The sequence below is a fragment of the Gracilinanus agilis genome, chromosome 3 (genome assembly GCF_016433145.1).
Source record: "Gracilinanus agilis isolate LMUSP501 chromosome 3, AgileGrace, whole genome shotgun sequence".
Lineage (NCBI taxonomy): Eukaryota > Metazoa > Chordata > Mammalia > Didelphimorphia > Didelphidae > Gracilinanus > Gracilinanus agilis.
Genome location: NC_058132.1, coordinates 581,107,622 through 581,116,785, shown reverse-complemented (window position 1 = coordinate 581,116,785; position 9,164 = coordinate 581,107,622). Strand labels below are relative to the sequence as shown.

General features: G+C 32.7%; 1 pseudogene; it reads left to right on the top strand.

The window, feature by feature from the left end:
- The first annotated feature begins 634 nt into the window (after nucleotides 1-634).
- On the top strand, nucleotides 635-8,866 carry LOC123241868 (annotated as a pseudogene).
- The last annotated feature ends 298 nt before the right edge of the window (nucleotides 8,867-9,164 follow it).

Here is a 9,164-nt window from a genome sequence, read left to right as displayed (position 1 = left end):
ATAAAATATAAAAAATGTTGAATTTATTGTCTATAAAATATTAGCATCATTTTCTTTTCAAATTTTGAATTCCAAATTCAAATTGGCATTGAGAAGGCAAGAAATATATCATTTATACATATGAAATCATGTTAAACATTTCCATATTAGATATGTTTCAAAAGAAAAAATGAAGAAACTGAAAAAAATTATACTTCAATTCGAACTCAGAGTCCATCAGTTCTCTCTCTAGAGATGGATAATGAAAGATGTGACTTTCATTGCTTAATCAGGTTGGTGAACCATAAGTCTGTTGTTGTTTTCCTCCCTGGCTCAAAGGGCAAGACGGCTAACCTCAGGCCTGGAGATATAAAAACACAATCTGACTATTGTAGAAGTTTCAATAAAAGGTTTATAATACAATAGTAAACCAGGACTGGGTGAAGGAGGAGGGCTAAGGAGAACCCCTAATCTATTTGAACTAGTCTCAACCCGCCTCTAAAAGGCTTGCAAAGGTCTTGCCTTCTGGTCTTCCAAGCTATCTCACAACCCTGACCTGACAACACTATAAACCCCAAATTCCCTGATCTAGCTTTCCTAAGACTCCAAAACAGTTTCTGGTAGAGGTACAGAGCAAGTTGTCTGAATCAGGGTGATGATCAAAATTATCCTGATCACCACAGAAACAGGCTGGAACCTGTGGAGTTATACAGATGCAGTTCAGGTACAGGTATGCTGGCTTCTTCTTCAAAAGTCTCTCACACAGAAGGAATCTTTATTGGAAAGGGTTGACTGGAATCTCTCAGGGAAGAACAGGACCAAAGTAGGAGGACACCAAGGATCACTGGCTGGATCAGAGGGAGAGCCAAGTCCAGAAGCTGTAACTTCTTTCACTGCTTCCAAACTCCCTCCTTCAGGCTGACAGTTAACCCCTTGAGAAGTCTCTCTCTCAGAAGTCCAAGGAAGCCCCAGGAACATTCTTTCCCTTGCACTCCAGCAAAATATTTTCACCCTGAACATCACTGCCTTTTTCTTTAATCTTACATATCTTTCTCTCAGTAGCATTTATTTTCCAGTTTAGTTATTAAAAAAGGATGCTATTTCATATTTTCTGCAATTTTCTTCATTAGTTTGACTTTGTATTATTTAGTATTTCTTGATTTATTGTAAAGAAATTAACTTCCAGTGAGCTCTTCTTTCTCTTTGGTACTGTCATCAGGGCCCCTGCTACCTTGTGTCTATCCATTAGTGCTCTTATCTCTGGAATTGCAAGGCAGAACTTTCTGTGGGCACTAGAGTTGTCAATTATCTTTAGCTATAACATGGTACCAGCAAATGGTGTCCTCTAATCTCTTTTTGAGGAGTTGTCCAGTCCTTTCACAGTCTCTAGGCTGAGAGCTTCTCAAAGTGATACTTCTACATTAGCTTCTATTGCCTAGACACATGTATGGACTCTGGAGAGATCTCCACCAGACCTATTCATTGGTATGGCAGATTTCTCCTGCCTACCTCTTAAATTTATTTCAGCTGGAAAAATATTTCACCCAGAATTTTTGTTGGCTCTGCCCTTTCAAAATTTGCTTCAAAGAATTATTTTAATGTTGCTTGGAGGAGAATGTTGGGAGAGTTCAGCTGGGTGACTGTCCCTAATCTTCTATCTTGGATCCATCCTCTAACAAAAACAATTTTAATTACATAGCATTGCTCATTTGTTTCTGAAATGAAAATATATGTTTGAATGTGATATATCAAAAAGTATAATAAGTTGACTTGGATCCAAAAATTTCATCAGAAATGAGAATATTTCTTAATGAGAAGATAGATGTTGAAGTAAGACAAGCCTTAAATAATTTATACTAAGGAAAATATAGATTAAGTGAAAAAAGCAAATTAAAAATACAACCCTATTCATATGGAACAAAGGTCAAAGATTATTGTTGTTCATCTTTCATTTCAAAGAACATCAATGGCATCATTGGGTGATGTCTTGATTCTTGTGTGAATTAGATTTAAGTGAGACAGAGATGCACAAAGTTGTTAACCTCATTCTTTACTCCAGAGTCATCAAAGTTGTGTGGCAAAATAAAAATCAGGATAATTGGTTATGGCCTGAGTGAATGACTTTGGTATCTTTGAGGTCTGAATGAGCTCTAAATTTTCCAAAGTGACTACTTTAGCTACCAATATGACCTCTGGGACAAATTGTCCTCATCCGTTTATTCTACCTGGGAAAATCTTCCCTTGTTTGGAGTATACATTTCCCTTACTCAGCAATGGGAAAGGAGAATAAAAGAAGGGAGGGGTGGACAAAAAGGAAAACAAATTGAGGGTGGCAGTGGTTGGAAGCAAAACATTTGCTAATAAGGAAAAGCCAGAAAGGAAAACGGTAAAAAGAAGGAAAATAAAATGGAGGGAAACAGAATTTATACTCATAACTGCGAATGTAAATGGGATGAACTCACCCATAAAACAGAAGAGGATTGCAGCATGGATGATTAAATATCAAAATCTCACAATATGCTGTCAACAAGAAAGACATTTAAAGTAAGGAGAATTTCAAAGAGTAAAAGTAAGGGATTGGAATAGAATCTATTATGCTTCAATTAAAGTAAAAAATAGGGAGTAGCTATCATGATTGGAGACAAAAAAAAGTCAAAATTGATTTAATTAAAAGAGATGAGGAAGAAAATTGCATATTAACAAAAGACATTGTGGACAATGACCAATATCATCATATATATGTAATATCTATTAATTTTTAAATTAATTATATATATATAAATATATATATATACCAAATAAAAATGTATGCCAATGCTTAAAGGGGCATAAGTACTTCACAATCAATGTAGAAAAGCAGAGATATTAAATGAATCCTTTTTAGTCTATAATGCAATTAAAATCAAAGTGAATAAAGTACAGGAGGGAAAAAAGTCTAAAAATTAATTGGAAATTAAATAATTTTATTCTGAAAAATAAATGGATAAAAGAAAAATCATAGCGAATTGATAACTTCATTAAAGAAAATGACAATGAGGAGATAACATACCAAAATTCATGGGAAGCAGCCAAACTTTACTTAGAGGGAAATTTATATCTCTAAATGCTTACCTACATCAATAAAATAGATAAAGAACAAATAAATGAATTGGGCATGCAACTAAAAAAAAACTAGGAAAAGAATAAATTAAAAATCCTCAATTAAACAAGAAATTGCTAATCCTGAAAATCAAAGAAGAAAATAATAATATTAAAATTTAAAAGATCACTGTACTAATAAATAAGATGAGTTGGTTTTATAAAAAAAATCAAATAGAAAAACCATTGGTTAATTTAATTTAAAAAAGAAAGAAGGAAACCCAGTTACCACTATCAAAAGTGAAAAAGAAGGAATTAAAACAATTATTTGGAGTTATTTTGGCCAGGTATGTGCCAATAAATCTGATAATCTAAGTGAAATAGTTGAATAATTACAAAAATATAGACTGCCACGATTAATAGAAAAATAAATAGAAAAGTTAATCTCATCATTGCCCCCGGATAGACTGGGCCAATATAATAAAATTGTTTTGGTAGGTATAGTCACAGTTATGGTATATTTTCTATGGTCATTTTAAAAGGAATTTCCTTTTTTCTATGTTATGGTTCAGATTTGTTGGGGAAAATAGAAATTCTATTGATTTATATGTGCATATTTTGCACTCGACAATGTAATAATAGGATTATAAAATGTATTATTAGGATGGAGACTGACTAGATACTTTGCCTTGTGTCCACAAAGTATCCCAGTTTTTTTCCTTGAAGGAAAGTCCAAGAATAAATCTTCCTTCACTGGGCTCAGTGCACAAACTGTCTTGGAGACTCTATAATATATATAAAAATATATTTATTTGTGTTATAAAGGTTAAATATGAGGATTACAAACTAAGGATGACTTAATACTAAGGGAACTAAATACTCCACCCACTCCCCTTTCATTGCAAAAAGAAATTCTTCTGCATTTGAAAATTCACCCAAACTACTCTATAAAATCTCCTTATCAATAACTAAAATCCCAAAACACTCTCTGACTAAATTCTTATATATATATATATATATATACATATATATATATATATATAAACAAGTATCTCTATCTTAAAGTTGTATCCAAGTAAGTAAAGACAATGAGCCAACTAGTGACAACTAGTTTCACTAATCAATATCAGGGTCAATATTCCATATAACATAAAGAAAAGTTTACCTCTCAGACATATATAGGGGAAGAATTTATGACGACCAAGACAAAGAATATTATGAGAAACAAAACAGATAATTTTGATTACATTAAATTTAAAAGACTTTTGTATAACCAAAATTAATGCAAACAAAATTAGAAGAGGAACAACAAATTTGGGGAAAAAATTGCAATTCTTTCTCACAAAAGCCTCATTTCTCATATATAGAAAGAAACAAATCAAATTTATAAGAATACAAAGCATTCCCCAAATGATAAGTGATCAAGGGATATGAACAGGCTCTTCCCAGATGAAGAAATTAAAATTATCTATTGTTATATAAAAGTGTTCCAAAACATTATTTATTATAGAAATGCAAATTAAAACAATATTGATGTATTGTTTCACACCTATTGGATTGGCTAATTTAATCAAAAAAGAAAATGATATATGATGAAGTGAATGTGGGAAAATTGGGACACTAATAAACTTTTGGTGGAACTATGAACGGATACAAGCATTTTGAAGAACAAAATAGGACCATGCCCAAAGGGCAATAAACCTATTTATACCTTTTGACTTAGTAATATTACTAGGATTGTATCTCAAAGAGATCAGAGATAGGAGAAAAGGGCCTCCTTGTAAAACAGTATTTTAGCAGTTCCTTTTAATGGGAAATAATTGTAATCTGAGTGGGTGTCCATCAATTAGGGAATGGCTGAACAAGTTGTCATAATAAATGAACAAAATGAGTTCAGAAAAGTCTGGAAAGACATATAAACTGATGCAAGAACAAGAAGGCCAGCATATACAGTAACAAAAATATGGTATGATGATTCACTGTGATGGACTAAACTATACTTATTGAAAAAAAAAAGTTCCAAGATAACCTCAAGGGACTCAAAATAAAAAAATGCTATCCATAATCAAAGAAAGAACTGTTGGAGTCTGACTGCAAATCAAAAGCATACTGTCTTTTCACTTTATTTCTGTCAAGACTTTTTATTGTATGTGTGAAATGTGTTTTTGGTTATGGTATGAGGAAAATGAAAATATGGATTGCCTGAAAGTGCTAGTGTAACCTATATCAGACTATGTGCCAACTCATAGATGGAGAGGAGGAAGAGAAGAAAATCTGAATCACAAAATGTTAGGAAATAATTGTGAAAAATTGTTTCTACATGTAACTGAAAATCTTTTTTAAAAGTTATATAGAACAAAAAGATTTAAAAAAAACACTTGAAAGATAGATAAATAGCATTCTAAAGTTCTTGGCAAGCTCTCACACCACACTTCCTCGTCTTCCCTGGGTACCCTATATATATGTGTGTCAAAGGTCTTATGTTATGAAAAGATTCAACTATTGTTCTACTTTTTCTGAGGGTCATTTAAAGAACAAAGGGAGGAGAAATCTATATATTTATATAGAAGAAAGTCAAACAAAATATTCTAGATGAGAGGAAGGAGAATTAAATTTGCATTTCTTAGATTTAGTGAAAATCATTCAGATAAAGAAATGGGGGAACTGTGCAAGGCCACTTGGATAATATTCTTTTCTTACTTGGGCAGAGGAAGTATAAAATAGATTTTATCCATATGTGAAAATGGATCATTGGATTAGATTACAGTGGTACCTTGGTACTCATTATTAATTCATTCCAGAAGGCAGGTAGAGAAACAAATGAAATTTTCCCATAAAGAATAATGTAAATTGAATTAATCCATTCTAGACTGCCAGAAAACCCAGATTTTATAAGGCATTACATGTATTGATGGAGTTGTATTTTACTAAATAAACATTAATAATATATAGCTATAAAGACAATACTTAGATTAAATAAAATAATTTTAACTTAAATTTGCCTGTACTGAAAGAATGGTGGGGTGGAGAAATGTTATTTTCTGGATGATGAGTTGCCTTTCATTATATCTGAGGGCAACTGCCCTTCTGGAGTTCTATTTCTTTCTCTTTCCTGTCCCTTATAACCACTGAACCTTGCTTGAGATTCATCAAGTATAAGCTTAACAAGAAACCTATTCAATGATATTTATTTTTGTCTGTGTATTAAAATTCCTTTAAAGTGGGAATTGGTCTGGTCATTTAGCAAACTTACAATTCTGCTTGTTAAAGCTTTATCCAAGGGATATTTTTCAACAAAGTTTTATACTTCCACCCATTTTTCAAACATTTAAAGTGGGGGCATCCTCCCTTGCCTCCTCCTCACCTGAAAAAAACTCCCCCTACTAGTTGTTACTGCTTCCTTTAAGGTTCTTGAAGCTTCTCAGTGTTGAGCTCTTCTTTACGTTCCTGAAACTAACATATGATCCTTTGTTTCAGCTAGAGTAGGCATATGCTTTCTGATATCATGACACTAAGAAGTTGAAGCAAGTGTGTTGAGTGCCAAGCAAATGTTGAATACCATGACAATTTTTTCTCATCAAAATTCAGTGAATAGCAAATTCAATGAGTTCTGAAATTGTCAAGTACCCAGGTTTAACTATATTTCAAGAAAAATGATCTGCAGGTACTTGCTATTGTTTTTGTTTCAAAAAAGAATATAATAGAAATTTATGAAGAAGATCAAATCTGATAATGTACATTAATGTACTAAACAAATAAAATATTAATGTAATGAACTTAGTGATAAAATTTAAAAATTCAGTAAAATGGATTAGGGAAAATAACCCTATACTTCTCAATATATTAGGGTGCTTAAAACATTTACACACATAAATGTTTAAAGTAAAGTATTGGAATAAACTTTTTTTATAGTTCAACTAAATTTATCAAAAAGAAGTTGCTATCATAATTACAGCTTCACCTAAAACAAAAAAGGTGAAACAATACCAATATTTTATATATATACATATATACATATGTATTCATCAAATGGCATAATATCTAAGTACATAAAGGAATATCTAAATGAAATATAACATAAATACCTAAATGTTAAAAGAGTATTCTCAGGAGACTTTAATAATAGTTTTTAAAATAAATACCCAAATCTAACAAGAAGGTAAATGAGAAACTACATGTCCCAACAGAATTTTTTTTTGAAATTAGCTCAAAGTAAAAGCAAACCCTTCTTGCTCTATGAATTGGACAACTATGAACTGGACAGTCTAGCAACCATATCTAAGGACAGCGGGCATTGATTTTGTACCACTTATTCCTGTGTGTGAGTCATCCAAAAAAAGGAGAAATCATTGAAAATAGAGATCATTGATAATGAATAAGGAAATAGGAAAAACCAAGATATGTTACCTTCATTAAGAAAGACTGTTTAATAAGTGATGCTGCAAAGAATCAAATTGCAATGAACCCTGCCAACACAGTCTTTGATACCAAATGCTTGATTAGTCACAGATTTGGTGATGCAATTTTACATCCAGATATGAAGCACTGGCCTTTCACAGTGGGGGATGATGCAGACAGGCCTATGGTTAAAACAGAGGACAACAAGAGGACCAAAAATTTCTATCCAGAAGTGTCTTCTATGATCTTGAAAAAGATGAAATAAATTGGTGCATCTTACCTTGGCAAGACTGTTAAACGTGTAGTTGCCACTATAGTCACTTACTACAATGGTTCAGACTCCAAAGATGTTGAAAACATCAGTGGCCTCAATGCGCTCTGAATTATCAATGAGCCACATATTATTGCTATTGCTTATGACTTGCACAAAAAATTGATACCAAGAGAACTGCATTGATATTTGTCCTGGGTGGAGGCACTTTTGATATTTCCATTTTAACCACCAAAGATTGCATTTTAAAAATCAATTTCAAAGCTAAGGAAGCTCATTTGGGTGGGAAGAACTGAGAAAACCATATGGTCAGCCATTTCATTGCTGATTGAATATGCACAGTATACCCTCTCTTCTAGTACCATGGCCAGAATTGAGATTGACTCCATTTATGAATATATTGACTTCTATAATAATTCTACCAGCTATGCCTGTTGTGAAGTAAATGCTGACCTCTTTTGTAGCACCTCGAACCCTGTGGAAAAGGTTGTAAGGTTTGTCATTGAGATAAATCACACATTCATGACATTGTCTTGATGAGTGGTTTTACATGTGGCTTCCATATCAAAAACCTTCTGCAGGACTGTTTCAGTAGCAATAAGTTCAAGAAGAGTGTCACTGCTGGTGAAACTGTTGTCTATGATACAGCGGAACAGGCTGCCATCTTATCTAGATAATAACCAGGAATTGCAACTTTCGGATGTCATTATTCTTTCCCTTGGTATTAAAACTGCTGGTCAAATTGTGACATTTCTGATCAAAAGCAAAACTACCATCCCCATTAAGCAGACATAGACCTTTATCATCTAATCACACAACAAGCCTGATGCAATTTTTCAGGTTTATGAAGATGAGAGAACAATGACAAAGGATACCATTCTGCATGGCAAGCTTGCACTCACAGGAATCACCCCTTCATACCCCGGGGGCATTACTCAGATTGAATTAATATTTGAAATTGATGGAAATTTCATTCTAAATGTGTCTTCTATGGATAAGAGCACAGAGAAGGAGAATACAATCACCATCACAGTTGACAAAGGTTATTTAAAAAAGAAGACATTGGAAACATGCTCCAGGACCTTGAGAAATACAAGGTTGAAGATGAGAAGTCAAGATGAAATATCTTTCAAGGAATAACTTGAATTTTATGATTTAATTTTTTGAATTATATTTATTAATATGAAAGCCACAGAAGAGAATAAGAAAATCCAAGGTGATGAGGAAACAGTACAGGTTGTTGACAAATATAATAAAATGATCAACTGACTAGAAAAGAGACTGCTGAGAAGTTAGAACTTGAATAACAGCAGAAATAATTTGAAAAGGTCTGTAATCTTATTATTATTATTAAACTATATTAGGAAGTATGCATGGTGAATTCTCAGGAACCCATTGCTAGTAGAATAGTGCTATGTGGAGTTGCTTCTTCTGGATC